We start from the raw sequence: 19101 nt of genomic DNA, 5'->3' as shown, positions 1-19101 counted from the left end.
CTTCGCATCCAGTCCCAGTTATCTTCCATAAAAACACAAGTGTTATTGATGGAGCACAGAAAACAGAAAGACATGCTTCCAATGAAAGGTGATTAAAAATGCCATGGTAACTCAGCAGGGCACTGCAAAATGCGTCCTTCATTAGATCCCAGGACACTCTGACAAAGTTTTCCTTTTTAGCTAAGCAGTATGGTTGATCTGTCTAGTTCCTAAGAAACCAGATATTATCTGTTGCTTACTTCACCCAGCTCCTGTCTGCAACCTCTCTTTCCTGGATTTTCATTTCATCCATTGTACCCCCAACCTACTTGTGCCCAACCATTACTGCAGAATTTTTCCCTGTTAAGGCAACAAATGGGATGTAGTATCCTCAGAGGATCCATGAACTGACACGAATAGAGTTTTGTAAGAGCTGTGCAATTGGCATCTTCCCTCCAGCGACATAAATGACACCTGTGTCACAACTGATCACCACCAGAGCAGAGAGCAAAGTTACCCAGATCTCACTTGCCCTGTCTCTTACAGCTGATACGGGGGGGGCAACACAGATGGTGTAGACTTGATGCTTCTTTTTTTTTAATATGAAGGATGATGAGTGTGGAAGCATTAGAGTGAAATTGGTATAGTGTGAATAATCCTCTACATGGTGAAAGTTTTCTTGTAGCGTATTTTAAAGAGATACGCATATCAGACAAAGCTCTTTCTGAGTTATGCAACCAATAAGCCTGTGAGAAACATTCCTGTCAAAATCTTCCTGTTTGTTTGTTTTTAAGATCTATTAGGACTGTCATGTGTAGATCTGCACTGTTTCTGAAGTAAAGCACTCAAGTATCCTGCATACATCATGTGTAGGTTGTTGGGTTTTTTATGAAAATGGCCCAAAGGCTGGAATTCACACTCAGGCTTATGCTCATCTCTTCATTAACTGCTTGAATTGCACTGTCATTGTTACTAATAGTGTCATTTTGAGTATTATTGTCTATTCCAAAACTCCAAACAATTCTGAATTCTGCAATTGTTAGCTTTAAATAACAATGCTTTGCTTCATCATAGCTGTCCAGCATGGCAATAGGGGTATCACTGTTGATATTATAGTAATGAGAGTGGGTTATGAAATAGTAGGCAACCAATATCTGAGATTGTCCATTTATCAGCTTTAAAAAACAATTTGTGGTGAGATAATCAGATAGCACTTCTCTGTTCTGACCAGCTAAGGAAGTCAGATTGGGGGATAATGCACAAAAGAAGCATTTTGAAAAAAAGACTTAAAATCAAATGCATTTGAAAAAGCTGCCAAGAAGAAAGTCACGTTAATTACCTTTCATCTAGAAAGTTTAGAGCAAGCTCTAAGTTGACCTCTAGGTCAGTCATTTTGCAATAATACAAATGCCTTACTTAAGGAATATTTTAATATTGCAAGATGGGAAAATATCTAGAAATTTTTACTGTAAGCGTATTTCTACAGCTACATTATTGAAGAGCTAGAAACTCAAAACACATTAATCTCAAGAATCAAAATTAGATCTAAAGAAGGTTTCTACAGAAGTCTTCAGAATAGAACAGCAGAAAATTTGCCTACTTCACTGCTGCGGCCACATGGAGCTACTCTAACTAGCTAAGCTGTCTTACCTCAAGCAATTTAATCAGTCCTTATGATCATTATCAAATGCAATGCTTTCAATGTGGGTGTAAAAGGAGGCTCTCCGAGGTGCCTCCCTAGCTGACTGGAGGCCCCTTGCCACACCCAGTTAGCACCAACAGGTCCCCCAGTCCAGGCCCCAGCCTCTCTGGCTAGGTCTACACAGACCTACAGACCTACATCAGTATAATTATGTCACTCAGGGTGTGAAAAATCCACACTCCTGATCAACGTAGTCATACCAACCCAAACCCCCATGTAGACAGCTATGCTAATGGGAGAAGCTCTCCCGTCCGAGTGTCCTCACTTACGTGCTATAGCAACACCGCTGCAGGATTTTAAGTGTAACTGCTCTTGATCTTTGCAGTGGGCCCCACCCTTGCAGGCCTACTTACTTTATTTACAGGTGGGAGTTCAGACTCAACACAAAACATGCCCCTCTCCAGGTGAACACCCTTACTTCAGGGGTGCCTGGGATCACCTTTACTGGAGTCCTTACAGCCAGGTAGCCAAGCAAGTCTCTCCCTACCAGACTTACCCCTTGGGTTTGCTGGACTCCTCACAGAACTGAAAAGTCTCTGGCATGGGGAGTTCCTCCTGCTGCTTCAGGAATCATTCCCTTCTCAGAGCTTAACCCTTGAAAACTGCAACATCCTCCTTTTAAAGCTCTCCTCCCTACCATGCGTGACTCTCAGGCCAGAGGGCAGGGCTACCTTAGTACAGAGAGCATCCCCAGCCCTGTCCCTATCGGTGTGGGGTTTATACATCCTGTCACAGGGGCAACACAGCAGCAAAGATCCTGCGCTGACAAGCAATTGCCTCTGGGATGATGAGGCATACATTTAATAAGTATAAGAGGGAGGTTATGGCTGGGACTAAAAATTTATGTCTTAAGTGTCTCAGGTGAGTGCTTTGTCCATTCATCTAAGCTAGCAAAAACTCTTTTAATACCTGACCCAGAGTCCTTTAAATTGCATTTATAAAGAGAAATACTTAATGCTATTCTGTCCCATTTCAGACATTAGAACATTAGAAAGGGGCTCTGAAATTAGGTATCGCCAAAATGGCACTAACCCTGAGATAAATGTGTGTTGGATGTTCAAAGCTAAGTGTGTGTTATACAACATTTTGGCACCTGAGGCGGGGAGCTCAAATGACGCCCCCATGCCCCCTCTCCTGAGCCAAAACTTTGAAAGGTCTCAATTCTGCCTTCTTTCTGTTTTACTCCTCTCATGGTACTGCTCTGCTACCTACCCCAATAAAGGAGAACTAACAACTTAAAATGCCTTGTTCAAAAATTTTAAGTAATACTTACATTTGCTGTTCAGGCATTTGAAAGTTAACTTTTCTTGTCTACATAGTAAACACTGGCATTTTTATCTGTTTGAATAATCAAAGTGGTGCTTTCTGTGTCTTCTTGGTTGCAAAGATTTGAACTGCTTCCTAAAGGTCCACAGTCTGGGCCAGCTCATGCTCTGTTGAGATGGTTGCAAGGCCAACCAGCCTCTCCTGTGTCCTCTCCTGTGGATCTGGATATAGATACACACAGAGTAACCAGGTTATCATTTTCACAATATTTTTACAGCATATATGAAGAAAGCTGTGACACGAGTGAAATATGACCCAGAAAAATTTGAAAAATTTACAACCTGCCATTTCTGAAAATACAACTATAAGTCATCACCATAAGTCTATCTAGGTTTGACACAGAAGTTTACTCACTGAGCTATATACCTTACATTGGAAAATGTAATATCGAAAACACAACAAATGTTTGTACTTCTGCTGTGCCATCTACCTAATCAGCAACCAGATCATCCTGTTTCACAGTTCTTTGACTTAATGTACTGTAGTAATATCATCACTGTGCTAATTGATGGGGGCTCTTTCAAAGTCCACTATGATGCTATAGGGATGTATAATTTACTGGCTATGGCTAAATGTAAGATGCATTCTGCATTTTTCTGTAGGCCTGGCCTCTTTTCTGAATATGGATTTGCATTATAATGCCAGATTGTAACTCCTGTGACCCTTGGGGAATTTTGGATCCAGATTTGAATTTAGCATCTGTGTTTAACTCTTTAAAGGGCTGAATCAAAATCCTAAATCTGAACACCTCCTAATGTTAGGCTAGATCAAACTATATACAAACTGTGTGACTCCAGACAAATTGTGTTTTTGGGGAGGAATAAATAACCCTTCTTCAGGACCTGAGTGCAACAATATTATGCCATTATGTGGTATGAACAAGTAGAGCTGGCCGAGCAGATTTTTCAATTCATTTGCAATTTTGATGAGTCTAACACTGCATTTTGGGTTGAACTAAATCTTTTGTTTAAAAAAACCCAAATATTTTGATCATTTTAAAACCCTTGATTTTTTAAAAATTAAATGAAAGGAAACTTTGAAGTGAAGTAATTTCAAACAGAAACATCAAACTATCTTGTCTGGAACATGTTGAAATGAAACTGATTTTTTTGGGCTTTTTCCAAAACAGACAGTTAGATGAAATCAGCATGATTTAGTCTTGCTGAATCTGAACAGCTTGCCCCCCCAAAAAAGTTGATCAAAAATGTCACCTAGCTCTGTGAATGAGCCAAGCATCTTGCACCATAAATTCCCCGTGTCCCTTTGGTAATACTTCTATTCCCTGCCCACTGGAAAAAATGAAAGCCTTTCCTAAACCTGTGGCTTCCACATAATTCTCTGCTGTGCAGCCAGCCAAACCACTCACATTTGGTCTCAAATGTACATTCGTATCCAGACAGTTTAATTGACCTTACATTTTAATGGCATATAAACAACTCGGGAACACAGTGACAGAGTCTGCTCTCATTTGCACCACTGTAATCCCAGAGTAACTCTACTGTGTCAGTTTGAAAAAGAAATTGAATATTTCATGTTTATAATTAACCTGAAACATAGCTTACAAATCGAAAGAGAGAAACTCAGGACATGCTTTAACATTTACACCCTGTAATTTGGTTAGGGTTGTGCTGTTGAAGATGTGAAAGTAATCTGTGCTTAATGTCAGCAGAATAGTAACAGTAGAACAACAGTCATTACCAAGCTTGAAGTGAATTAGTAGTGAAACTATTGTGGCAGAAGCAATATTATTGTTTACAAGATTGTGTAAATGATTGGCTCTTGATATTAAAGTGACCTATGAGTATGAAAGAGCTCTTTACAAAAACTTTCATTTTCTTACACAACATTAAAAAGGGGAGAGCCAGCACAGTACCCAACGTCACTATAGAAAAGCTGACTCAAACCAGTAGTGGGGCGATAAACATACACACAATCCCAAGAAGCTTCACCATAAATGTGTTACATAGTGGATGCAGGTTGCAGCTGGTGTGGGGTGGATAATGTCCTTGTTTTTCCTTAGGGTTTGGCCAACATCTTCATACTTGGGTCCCTAAAGTTAGGTTCCTAAATTTAAACTTAGGCACTGTAATAAGAGTGGCCTGATTTTTCAGAGGTGCCGATCATCACCTTCACCTTTCATTGCTATCAAAGGGAATTGATCTTTTGGAGGAAATGAGGAATGGAAGGGATTAAGGGATATGTGCATGTGCATATGCGCACACATAGCAAATCTCCACCATAATTTTATTAAAGATGGTCTTAAACCACAAATTTCAGAGTTAGAGCCACATCAAGATTAATCCCAAAGTTTAGGCTGTTTGGGCTCAAAGTATGAGAGCAGCAAAATTTGGATCTGATTTCAAGCTCAAATTTCAAATACTCCTAAGGTTTATGGATATAGGGATCTAAGGGTTTGGTTTGGACCCATCTCAACATAGTGTAAAAAGTATAATGGTGATTAAAAATCTCTGTTAAGATAGCTGTGTAAGAAAAAATGCCTTTATGAATAGGGTTAAATTGGATTTTCCAAAATGTCAGTAACAATTTGTGCATATTATTCTTTATCTGCAATATTTTTTAAAAAAAAGTTTTGATCTTAAAAACAAGAAAACTTGGTCATCCTAACATTGTTTTTCTCTGAAACTCAGAAATTTTGGATTGAAGATAAATATTTCACTCAGGATGAAATCCTGCCCTATTGAAATCAATGAAAGTGCTCTTATTGACTTTGGTAGGGCCAGGATTTCACCTCTTTTCCCTTTCCCCCAATTTGAAATCCTGTGGGCTAAATTTAGCCAAAAGCATGAACATGCATATAATGTTTTTTTAAAAAATCCTGAAAATTGGTCTGTATAATGGAAGCACATCGACATGATAGCAGCAGTTATTAGGATTAGTTGTTATAAGAACTAAGACTTCAATAGGAAAGTTCTAGCAATTTAAAAAGTATCTGTTGTATGAATTAGATTCATACAAATGATAAGACAGTGTGGTGAGTTCAGCCTGATCAAATGAAGTAAACCATTTTTATCATCTTTCTGCACAAAGGTTTGTCATAATATCCAGAAATACTATAGATAAATCATAGAGAGCAGGGCTGGCAGTCAATATAAATCCCGCCAATACTGGGAAAGCCACTATACAAAAGAGACAAAAAGGAATAAAAAAATACATTGTGCTAAGTGTTAAAAGAACTGAACAGCTGGCAAAAGGCTAAAAACATCTGTTTGGCCTGCAAATGATTGTCGATCTGGCAGGCATGGATCTAGGCCAAGAGCACTGACAAAGGTAGCACACAACTAGAGCCATTTGATTAATTCAATGCAGCCAAAAATGGGTGGAGAATGACATTAAATATATATTTCTTGGAATTTTGTATGTGCATGGGACCTGTCTTGTTCATTGCTAGATGAGATAAAGTTAAATTGTTGGCAAGTAAAGTAATATGCACCAAGAATGAGTTCATTAATCCGGATTAGTTGTTAAAATCAGTGGGAGGTAGCATTAGGAAGAGGAAGACCTTTAAGTTTCTGGGATCTATCTTCTGAGGAAAATAGAACCATGTAGTAACATGCTATAGCCTCAATCCTTCAAACTATGGGGCCGTGAAGGGTTAAGAGTTAAGGATGTCCATCTACGTGTGTAGGACAGGGGTGTATATTTGGTAATCTGGCAGAAGAATACATTTAGAAAACTGTACAAGCAAAGCCCAGACATGAGATGTATTTTATTTATATTTTTAAAAAGTAGGAGTCTCCACCTTGTTAACAGTTCAAGATATTGGATTTTATTTAACATAACAACTTACAATTACCATTCCCCAGAGGACTAGTTACCAGGTTTATGGATCTCATGATGTACAGCAGAGTTGCAATAGCAAACCATGCACACATTTCATATAGCACGATCACATTCTCTAAACTGTAGGCGATAAAGAGTAAACCCCTATAGAATTCTGACTTGGCTTCATAATGATAAAGATGTCATGCTTCATTATAATTATGTTCCATTAGTGGAAACCCTGCTTCATCTTCCAGAGGTCTCCAGATACAGTGGAACCAGTGTTGTGTGGGCAGCCCACACAGGAGGTACACATTCCCTTTCGCATGCGGGCTCCTAGTATGCTTTCGTGCACAGAGGATGGCTGTAGAGCAAGGGGGGCAAAGCTGATAGATTCATTGCTACAGAGATTAACAGACACTGCCATCCGTGGAACAGGACTGTGGGAACTATAGTAGTTTGAAGCAGTGGCATAGCCAGGACGGGACATTTGGGTAGGTCCTGACTTCAGCTGGGTGGGCAAGCTCCCGCTTCCGGACCCTGCTCCTAGGGTGACCATGTGTCCCGATTTTTATAGGGACAGTCCCAATATTCAGAGCTTTTTGTTAAATAGGTGCCTATTACCCCCCCCCACCTCCTGTCCCGATTTTTCACACTTACTATCTGGTCACCCGACCTGCTCCTCAGCTGGAGTGCTGGGCAGGTGGACAGAGCAGGGTGAGCCCCTGACCCCGCTCCCCAGCTGGAGGGCCGGGCGGAGTGGGGTAAGCCCCCGCACCCCGACCCCACTCCCTGGCAGGACTGCTGGGCAGGCGGAGTGGGGCTAGCTCTGGACCCCACTTCCTGTCTGGAGCGTGGGGTGGGTGGGCATAGCAGGGCAAGCGCTGGGGCTGGAGCAGAGTTAGGGCTAGGGGGTGGGCCTGGATGCTAAGTGGGTGGGCTGTGGCCCACCTGTGGCTATGCCCCAGCCCACCTGTGGCTATGTCCCTGGCTTCAAGACTACAAGTAGGTGCCATGGAGTAGGTGGGATTCTAAAGTACAGATTCTATTGGATTCCTTTCTTTCCCACCCCTCATTGTCATGACCCAATGTCTCAACCCGGCTCTTCAGCTTGGGTGATCATCACGCTCCAACCCTCCACCACCAGGCTTATTGGCATCACCTAGAACTAAGACTCCTTGAAGTGCAGCTCAGATAGGAGACTCCACCCTTGGACTCTGCTTGGTTGAATCCCAGAGATCCTGATTGGCTCGTTCCCCCTACTTAAGCCAGAAGGAGGAACAGGAAGTTGTCTGTATAACTGGGTCTCACCCTGCTTTGGAATGTTCACCCAGTGCTACCTGCTCTTGTCTCCTGGTCCTGACCTCCTGGTTTCCTGACTCAGCCTGTTTCCCGATATCTTACTCTCAGTTTCTGGCCTTCTGATTCTGAACCCGGACTGGTGTGGGGTGCCAGCCCTATGCTAACCACTAGGCCTGGCCACCGATTTCCCAATCCTACTGTTCATAGAGAAACCCAGACCACTGCACCGCCACTCAGGCTGTCTTATAAGTCAATGATTTGTCCTTCAGGCATTAAGGCCCCAGTTCAGCAAAGCACTTTGAATCAGGACCTAAATAACAAGCACTGCGTATTCTATCAATATTCCCACAGTCACCCACAATAAACTGTATTATGATGTGTGTTGATTTGGTTACTTGTTTAGGTTACTTGAAGAAGAGAAGTGGAAAGAAGAATGTAAGCTCTTTTGGACCATCTTGGCTGTGTTTTGTGCAGCACTGGTCCCAGTGGTATGCTACTACAACATGCCTAGTAAATAATAATGGCTTGCATGCCAAATGGTTTTAATTTCTTCTAAAAATATATGTCAAGTTGTCATACATAAAGAAATATATAGCTTATAGCTATGTGAGCCTATAGACAAAGTTGCATGTGTAAATATTCACAAAAAGAGAATTTCACCTATGTACTTGTGTTTGCACCAGACATCCTTGTGCACTCCTCCTTCAGTGACCAGGAACAACATTAGGTGACTTTCTTGACCGATTGTAGCCAGCTAGGACATTATGAATAATGAACACCACACTACCATAGAAAGCTCTTTGTGCGTAATCAGCCGAGTAAAATAGATAGAATTGAATAATAAATAAATAAATAAAGTGGTCATAACTTTTGGTCACTATTGACCAGGGCTTGATTGGAACTAATAGGTTAGCTGTGAAAGGATCTGAAGCTCATTGTTAGTCCCTGGAGCCATCCAATCTTCCTGCTGTCAGGATTTCACATAAGCAGCCCTTCCTTTCCCTCTCCCCACCCCCAACCAGCTGACAAGCTAATATAAATGGTATGAAACAGAAGGGTAATGGGGGGTGGAGAGACTGATTCAACGTAAACAAATTAGAGCTGTTGACAGTGTGGGTGATTTTGAGAAGTGCATTTCCATTAAATTCACAGATACAAATCCTGACAGATAACAAGCCACGGTAATTTATATAAACAAGGAAAGAGGATTAAAAATGAATGGATGTTAAAATCTGACAAGAATTGGGTTGTTAGTCCAGCACAAACCATTCTGGCTATATGGGTAGAGAACGTTAGAAAACACCTGCCATTATAAGGCCCTCTAAGATTCCCATATGAAAACATGTTCACAGCATGTCACCACTACCCAGTCCTAGAAATGTTTCCTTCTATTGAACATGTTAAATTGCTATGCACCCATACAATTATTCCCTATAATATCTGAAATACATAACAAAGACATTTGAGTCCCCATAGATTAGATTGTAAGGTCTTGAGGGAATTTGACAGCCTCTTGTTGCTGCTACAATAAAAATAATCTATAGTACAGTAGATATGTTCCACTGTTCCATTAATTCAGCAAGCAGAAATGGTGTAAAAAAACAAAAAATTAACCATCTTCTCTTGTCTCCCCTTCCCTGCAAAAAACAACAACATTCCTATATGACATTTCTTAGTCTTTCGGAGCACAGCCTGCAACTCTTACTTGTGTAAATATAGACTGCGGGATCAGTTCTTCAGGCCAAGATTTCCAGAAGTGACTAATGAATTTGGGGGTCTCAATTTCTGAGGATCTAACTGAAGTTGCCTTAAAAGGAACCTGATTTTTCAGCAAATGCTGAGCACCTCCCTTTGAAAATCAAACCCCTTTATGATGTCCCAGCTGGAACCGTAAAAATGGAGGCATCCAAAATACCTGGTCACTTTGGAAATCTTGACTTGTTTTTGATAATGCTGTGTAAGGGCGCAATCCTGTTCTGTGCTGGAGGCAAAGGGAGTTGTGGGTGCTTAGGACTGCATAGGCTTGAGCTAGTAGTGATTACGGGAAGTAGGCTGGTGCTTCATCACTTGGAAACTTTTTAATCATCCAGTGTTTCATACAACTCAAGTTGAATTTTAATGTTTGCATGCTGTAGGTTCAAAGGTGATCCACTGATAATAAATTCAAAATTACTCCCTGCCCCTGGGCATGTCACAAGGTGAATATCCATCTGTTTTATCAAAAATTCTAACTTTTCATTGAGACTGAAAGAAATGGACACATCTATTCAAAAATTCAAGTTCCTGTATTTCTTTTTAATGAATACTATTAATTATAAATTTCTAGCCATCTGGTGGTTGGGATGAGCAGTAGTGGGAACAAAAGGAAGACTTAAGAGGGATAACAAAGAATTCTTTGGGAAATAGTCTCTGGTACAGAAATTTTATTTGCCAAATGATTCATCTTGGTTTAACAATGGCACAGCAGTTTGTAGCCTGCAGTGGTTTTTATTAAAGAATGGATTCACTCTTCTTTCTGTATCCTATGCAATTGAAGAACATTTATTTAAAAAAAAAAAAAGCCACAAGGAAAGCCAGATGGCTGAATATCAGCAACTGAAATGAAAACAAAATACTCAGCAATGCATGTGTTAAATACACTTTTTAACTGCAGCGTGTCCTAGCCAGACTGCTTTCTGTATTGCTTTGTAATTTGACTTTTTATACTTGTTTTGCATGTAGTGATCAATCTAAAACAGAAATATGGCTAAGTAAATATTTATGGGTATTTGCTTTCAGCCCTCAAATCACAGATATGGAATTCAGATTCTGGTGAGGAGTCATGTTCTAGGATAGTGGAGGTCTTTGCAGATAAGGGAAGAAACAGGTTTGTTTTGTTGTTCTTGCAATCGGAAATTATACTTTTAAAGCTTTGGAGCTGGTCAATGAGTTTACAGGTAACGTTTGACAGTGTTAAAACATATTCTAATGATGGTTTTACTATTATTTACGTCTTTCATCATTAGTACAGAAAGCCTTTCATCTTCAACTGTATCTATGGCATCCTCGTTATCTGGTGTCCTGTTTTGAAAGACAAAGAACAATTCTGGAAAACACATGTACAGATAAGTGTATGATGCCATCAGCTGAAAAGCATAGTGACTATATATAAAAGCATCAATGTGTTTCTATAGAAACCCAGCCAAATCCTTCAGCAACTTACAAAACACCCAGCAGGGATCCAACACGTCTTATCTGACATATCCTGTTCTGGAGACTCCAGTATAGCCTAACTTCCTCTTTGGTGGAATAGCTTTTTCCATTTCATTTTCCCTTTAATTTTAGACCTGAAGAGTTTTGGAGGGATATTCATAGGTGATGTTTAACGGGGCATAACATAGATTCGTATACTCTGTTATACCCTCCTCAGAATTCCTTCAACTCCCTTATATTCACAGACTGATGAGTGAGTATAAGGGAATCTAAGCTGGTGTCACCTGCAGGCCAAAGTGCTGAAAGAAAGCATAGTAAGATGTACATTACAATAGGGTGGGGACTATTACAATTTATGCCTTGTTACACATGCCTTTCTTTTGGCCCTGCAGTGCATACCCTTATGACAACTTTGATGTGCAAGATGGAGTGGTAAATTACACCCTTGTAAGTTGCTGTGTGTCTGTCTGATTCTCTAGTAGGATGCACCTTATCTGGTCAATTACCTATGCACATGCATCTGTGGATGTGAAGAATTTAGGACAGAAAGGTGTTAACCAGGACTCAGATCTTACCTGTGGTTAACTGGATGTGCTGTAGGTTCCACACCTCAGAGTCCCCACACAGCAGACTCGTTCCCCCAACCACATCTATCAATGGAGAGAAAATTAAGGGAAGGATTAACTATAAAGCAAACTGGTTTATTAAACAGTGACTCAAACAGGAAACAGTAACTTATTGGACCCCCAGCAAAACAATACACAAAGGGCATACAGGTACAGGTTGGCACAACAAACTGACATAAAGTCAAGGTCCCAAACCCATAAGGACAAAAGAGAATTTACTACAGCTAAGGTACAGAGGTACACAGTATACTACACCAGGTTCAGAGGAATGGACCAACGACAGAGGACATCACGGATGGAATACATCAGGACATCAAGGTGAGGACACAGGAGTTCAGGATACAGATAAGATAGAAATCAATCAGGAACTGATAGATGGAACTATGGAGTTTGGATCTTCTTCTTTGGTCTTCTGTAGATCCCTTGAAGTCTTGGCTAGGATATGTACTGCGCTGCCACCAGGAAGGACAGCCTCTCCTCTTGGGTGCAGCAGTCTTTTATGCTTTCCTATTACTAGGCAGATCACAGGCCATGTGATCCTTGCTCTTTCCTGCCTTAGAGAGAAAAAGGCACCAACTGTCTCAAGAAGAAGCTTACCAACATGGTGGACAAACAACAACTCCTTACAAACAAAATGGCGAAGTGCCTAAACAAAATGGAATTTGCAGTTTTTTCTCTACAAAGGGACCTCCCCAGTCATGGAGTCCAGTCCCCTTTCTCAGGCAGCATCATTAAATACCATTCATAAAATAATCAAACATTGGCTGCCCCAGGATCAGGAGAACAGAAAGATAGGTCAGAGTCCCCCTCCCCCATTCAGACATTCAGCCTACAGTCTCTAACTTGAGTCTAGAAAGAGATTAGGTAGGCATAATATATACACTGACGGAGCTAGAATGGTGTATTATACCTTGGAAAGGTCCTACAGAATTTCCCTGGAGTGAATCCTGATTTATACCGGTATGAGAGGAGGATCAGGCCCTTTGTGACTGTCTGAGGGACAGTGACTCCCAGAATACATGTAGAGTCCCAGTTCTGACAGGCCTGGTTAGTAACTCTCAGTGCTCTACAATTAAAACAGAATATATAATAAAGTCAGGGCTTAGTAGAAAAATAATATTGATGTTGATATTAATGTTAAAATGCATGAATGGTTTGTTACAGATTTTTTTGTCAAACACAATATTTTATTAACTGAACTAAAACTGGGACTTTCAATCTTCTTTTGCAAAGTATTAGAATTTCACAAGAGGGTTAAAATTTTTACTTAAAACCCTTCCTGATCACTGCTTATTGGTAGTTTCAGATTGGTGTTATCAAACTAAGTTTTCATAATAGAGAAAATTATAGGCAGGCAGCAAATATGTAACAGCTGTTTCATGATATTTATAGACTTTACAGCATTGTCTAAAGTAATTTGTTCTAAATTTTCAGGTCAGCTACAGCTAGCTCCATCTAACTCATGCATGTGAACATATAGGGTACGATTCGCCCCTGGCCTCAGTAGAGTTAGTGCTGATTTATGTGCCTGATTCAAAGTCCTTATAAAGCAATGGAAAATCTCCTGCTCATTTCTGTGGGCTTTGGATCAGGCCCTCTAGGGGAGAGGATCTCCACTCCAGCTCCAACCCAAATGTCTACATTGCAATTGTATAGCACCACAGCCAGAGCCCCACAAGCCCGAGTCAGCTAATGCTGGCCAGGCACAGGTGTTTTATTGCAATGTAGGCATACCCTGAAAGTCCTTTCTACAGTGTAGGCACACCTTTAAAGTCCTTGATTGAAAGAAAGCGGGGGGGGGAGGGGGAGATTTTCACGGACCGCTTTTAAACCAACATGAATTTAAAGTTTGTATTTGTTCCCCAACACCTTAGATAAAGGTGACCAGAAACCTGGGGGAAGGCAAGAAGGAGCGCTCAGGGCACAGCCAGAGTTGACGGACCCTGATCCAGCTTGAGGGCCCCGAGCTGGAACCCAGTGGTGTGGACAAGGCTGGGTTCCCCTACCACCACCACCCTGGACAGCCATAAGAGCAGAGAGGGTTTTCAGACCCCTGGGCACCAATAGATTAATAGCCCCGCCAGGCCGAGTGAGTTCAGGTGCACATCACGCCTGGCCAAGAGGGAGCACCATTGCACCGAAGCACCAATTTACACATACACTGAACTGGTCAGGCCAGCTGGCACTTACTGTCAGATATCAGTGAGCCCCTTGCATTGGGATGCTGGTAGGGTTCCCCTTACAAAACTGCAGGAGAGCTAGCCACTGGCTGACCCAGAGGCAGCAGGTCAGAGCCCTCTTTCCTGGACAGAGTGTCTGCCACCATATTTTCATTTTTAAAAGAATTTTGTTTCTATCCCTCAAGTATGTGGGGGAGAAAAGGTTTGAAAATGTGAACTGAGCATAAACCTCTCTGCTTAAGTCTTCAAACCACCTCCAGAAGCCATATAAAACCAAGGAGGAAATCACCTGGTTCCAAATCAAACTCCTGAGAACAGCAGATCCCTAGCCATGCTTCTGTCACTGCCAGGTGGGTGTAGGAGCCACCACCATCAATCTACCCTCTGATGTGGTTGTGGCTGTTGGGTGGCCCGCATGGCACTATCATAAATATAAAGGGAAGGGTAAACACCTTTAAAATCTCTCCTGGCCAGAGGAAAAACCCTTTCACCTGTAAAGGGTTAAGAAGTTAGGATAACCTCGCTAGCACCTGACCACAATGACCAATGGGGAGACAAGATACTTTCAAAGCTGGAGGGGGGAGAAACAAAGGGTCTGGGTCTGTCTGTGTGATGCTTTTGCCGGGGACAGAACAGGAATGGAGTCTTAAAATTTAGTAAGTAATCTAGCTAGATATGCGTTAGATTATGATTTCTTTAAATAGCTGAGAAAATAAGATGTGCTGAATGGAATGGAATGGATATTCCTGTCTTTGTGTCTTTTTGTAACTTAAGGTTTTGCCTAGAGGGATTCTCTATGTTTTGAATCGAATTACCCTGTAAGGTATTTACCATCCTGATTTTACAGAGGTGATTCTTTTTACTTTTTCTTCTATTAAAATTCTTCTTGTAAGAAACTGAATGCTTTTTTCATTGTTCTTAAGATCCAAGGGTTTGGGTCTGTGGTCACCTAATTGGTGAGGATTTTTGTCATACCTTCCCCAGGAAGTGGGGGTGCAAGGTTTTGGTGAGGACTTTGGGGGGAAAGATGTTTCCAGATGACTCTTTCCCAATAATAAACCCAGTTAGACATTTGGTGGTGGCAGCGAAAAGTCCAAGGGCAAAAAGTAAAATAGTTTGTACCTTGGGGAAGTTTTAACCTAAGCTGGTAAAAGTAAGCTTAGAAGGTTTTCATGCAGGTCCCCACATATGTACCCTAGCATTCAGAGTGGGGAAGGAACCTTGACAGGCATTATGCCCATAGTCCCAGATTTCCTTAGAACCTGACCCAGACTATCAGGATGAAGTAAGACACTCATCCTTGATACTCAGTAATAGATACTCATCCTTGCTTGTCACTAGACAAAATGCCAGTGCTCAAAATGTGAGTTTGAGGAGGGAGAGATTGGCATGAAATGTTTGTCATGTTTTCTTGATTTGCATGAAGGAATATTATTAATGCAATACCTTTATTAACCATCCTTTCTCTAAAAGTTTTTTCTAACTCAGCTAGTTATATTTTTTCCCTGCATGTTTGACTGATTCCCTTCTTGTTTTTTTTATTTTTTCTTTTAGCTTATTGTTCTTGGGCTTCACCCAGTGGTTTACTTTTGTCATTTTATTAACCACGTATTCAGTAGATTAACATCTTGACATACTTTCTAACCATCTACTATCAGAAGGTGATATTTAGTGCAACTGTCTGAGCTGAGACAAATTCAGAGTGGATGATTTCTGTAGCCATAGTATTAGCAGTGACCATGTTACTTCAGTAGTATAGTGAGATTGTGGGGCCATGATACTCACATCCCCTCCTTTGCTGGCTCTTTGGAGCAAGATCATCATGGAGAGACCCCTGGTAGAACAATTCCTCCAAGACAGTGTGTCCTGGAAAAAAAAATGGCCAAAGGTAGGAATCAGATGAAGAAACTCTCTTTTCCCAAATCACAGACCTCCTTTCCTCAGATCTGTTTCTCTTTACTCCTCCTTTGACAGTAGAGGCAAATTCATAGGAAATTGGAAGTAGCTAGCAGTGACCTTCTAGTTTCCCTCCAGTTTCTATCACTCAGGCCTGGTCTACATGGTGGGTGGGGGAGGTGGGATCGATCTAAGTTGCGCAACTTCAGCTACGTCAATAAGGTAGCTGAAGTCGACGTACTTAGATCTACTAACTGCTGTGTCTTCACTGCAGTAGGTTGACTGCTGATGATCCCCTATCGACTCTTCCTATGCTTCTGGCTCCGGTGGAGTACCGGAGTCGACGGGAGAACGCTCGGCTGTCGATTTATCACGTCTTCACTAGATGCGATAAATCACCCCCCTCTGGATTGATCGCTCCGGAGGTAAGTGTAGACATGGCCTGGGTGTCAGCTGGGGATCCAGGTAAAGGAAACTTGAAAGATATTCAGGAGGAGACCAGAGATGGATGATAGAGTGGAGTCAGCATCCCAAACTGACCACACCACTCCTAAAGTGTGTGTGTGTGGGGGGGCAGTGTAAGACATTGTCCAGGCTTGCCAGAGGAAGGCAGTTGTGCTTTATGGTGGGGGTGGGAGGCAGGAGACTAGGTCAGAAACTACCGCAAAAAGGTGGGTGGTGGTCAGCTTTGCAGCACTGACCCACCCCCTGGAAATGTAATGGGTGGAGGGCTTTAAAGGTGCAAGCCCTGGTCTTGGAAATCCCCTTCTTCTCACAGCAGGCAAGAAGGAAGCACCCAGCCCCCCTCCCCTTGAGGTGTGATTATCAGGTGGGGTTTGAACCTGCTGTGGGTTTGAAAGTGGTTTCTGTTATATAGAAGGTTTACAGTTTGGTTCAATGGCTCTCAGCACCCTCACTATATAAATTGTTCCAGCACCCCTGGCACTAGTTGCTCCTTTTTTAGTGGAGCTGGGAAGGAATTTTCCCCTCACTACCATATTGTCTTCGGTGGAGTGGGTTTTTTTTCTCCTTTCCCATGGTGGGTGTCAGGGAAGACTTTTTATGGTGAGCACAAAAGGTGGTAGGCTAGATGTTGCAACTTATTTTGTAAGCAGGGGGCTGGACATCCAGTGCAGGTACTGCATAAAATCAAAGACTATCAGGGTTGGAAGGGACCTCAGGAGGTCATCTAGTCCAACCCCCTGCTCAAAGCAGGGCCAATCCCCAATTTTTGCTCCAGATCCCTAAATGGCCCCCTCAAGGATGGAACTCACAACCCTGGGTTTAGCTGGCCAATGCTCAAACCACTGAGCTATCGCTCCCTCCTTGAGACCATTACTCCTTGTTCTGTCATCTGCTACCACTGAGAACAGTCTAGATCCATCCTCTTTGGAACCTCCTTTCAGGTAGTTGAAAGCAGCTATCAAATCCTCCCTCATTTTTGTCTTCCGCAGACTAGACAATCCCAGTTCCCTCAGCCTCTCCTCATAAATCATGTGTTCCAATCCCCTAATCATTTTTGTTGCCCTCCGCTGGACGCTTTCCAATTTTTCCACATCCTTCTTGTAGTGTGGGGCCCAAATGGACACAATACTCCAGATGAGGCCTCATCAATGTCGAATAGAGGGGAATGATCACGTCCCTCGATCTGCTGGCAATGCCCCTACTTATACATCCCAAAATGCCATTGGCCTTCTTGGCACACTGTTGACTCCAGTGTCTCGTCCACTGTAACCCCTAGGTCCTTTTCTGCAGAACTGCTCCCTAGCTATTTGGTCCCTAGTCTGTAGCGGTGCATGGGATTCTTCCGTCCTAAGTGCAGGACTCTGCACTTGTCTCTGTTGAACCTTATCAGATTTCTTTTGGCCCAATCCTCCAATTTGTCTAGCTCCCTCTGTATCCTATCCCTACCCTCCAGAGTATCTACCTCTCCTCCCAGTTTAGTGTACTCTGCAAACTTGCTGAGGGTGCAATCCACGCCATCCTCCAGATCATTAATGAAGATATTGAACAAAACCAGCCACAGGACCGACCCTTGGGGCACTGCCAACTAGATATGGAGCCATCGATCACTACCTGTTGAGCCCGATGATCTAGCCAGTTTTCTATTCACCTTACAGTCCATTCATCCAGCCCATACTTCTTTAAATAGCTGGCAAGAATACTGTGGGAGACCGTGTCAAAAGCTTTGCTAAAGTCAAGGAATAACACGTCCACTGCTTTCCCCTCACCCACAGAGCCAGTTATCTCGTCATAGAAGGCATAGGAAGGCATGACCAGATAAATGGCCTGGTAAAGGACTTAAAATGGGTGTGCTGGTTAAAGGAATGGAATAGTAGGGGGTTTGGGGATCCTATGATTGGAATGGAAAGGAGACAACCTCCCCCCCCTTTCTTGTAGCCCACCTTAACCCTCCTCTGAGGAGGGGTGGATAGTAAGGTCCTGGCAATGGATGTGCTGGAGGGACCTGGATGGAAAAAGAGGGGGAGCTGATGAAAGCCCCCCAGGTAGTTATGGAATAAATACTGTACACTTTTATCTGCGGGTAGTCCCAGACATCTAATAATAAAGTTGCAGCCTGATTAAATCCATATCAAGTGTCTCCTGTCCTTCGATATAGCTGGAAACACATAGTTAACTGATACGAGAAGGGAATGTAATTGATCAAGTATGTAGCGGGGTATTGCCCTGGCTGTATTGCCCCAAAATTATACTCAGAGGTGAGTTGGATGCTCATATGATGGAAGTATTTTCCCCAGTACTTCTGTTAGCTTTCATGCATAGGGTGCCTAGGGCCTCCTAAGGTGTTGCTTTAGTTTTTGAAGGAGTTTGCTGTGGCAGGAGGTTTGCTTCGATTGCTGTGTATGGAAATTCTTAGTTTCATGGCTCTCTGAAATTATCATAATTGGTGCCTACACTTTTCCTGCAGAGATCTCACTGCCATTTACAAAGGTGAGACGGCATCATTAGCCACAGGTTTTGATCATGTGATGTTAAGAGCAAGATATGGTGGCCAAGATTTTCAAACGGATGCACAAAATGAGGCTCCTAAATTCGTATTTGGGCAGCTACATTAGCAGCTCCCATTGAAGTCAACAGTATATTTGTGACTTGTACT

The 19101-nt window shown here is 42.2% G+C and overlaps 1 long non-coding RNA gene across 2 annotated transcripts in view; it reads right to left on the bottom strand.

Moving 5' to 3' along the window:
- Positions 1-3069: 3069 nt before the first annotated feature.
- Positions 3070-19101, bottom strand: part of LOC140916892 (uncharacterized) — a 34210-nt gene continuing 18178 nt past the window's right edge. Inside the window, exons 2-5 of one of the 2 annotated variants that reach the window (XR_012160684.1) lie at positions 15873-15953; positions 12818-12973; positions 11857-12461; positions 3070-3168 (exon numbers count right to left, since the gene is read on the bottom strand). This is a non-coding gene — a long non-coding RNA (uncharacterized LOC140916892). Of the gene's footprint in view, positions 3169-10619; positions 11150-11856; positions 12462-12817; positions 12974-15872; positions 15954-19101 lie in introns of those variants that run through there. The other variant, XR_012160685.2, reaches the window with a different exon arrangement.

This window comes from Lepidochelys kempii, chromosome 9 (assembly GCF_965140285.1).
Source record: "Lepidochelys kempii isolate rLepKem1 chromosome 9, rLepKem1.hap1, whole genome shotgun sequence".
NCBI lineage: Eukaryota > Metazoa > Chordata > Testudines > Cheloniidae > Lepidochelys > Lepidochelys kempii.
The sequence above is the reverse complement of the archived record's forward strand: the minus strand, read 5'-3'. Positions and strand labels throughout refer to the sequence as shown.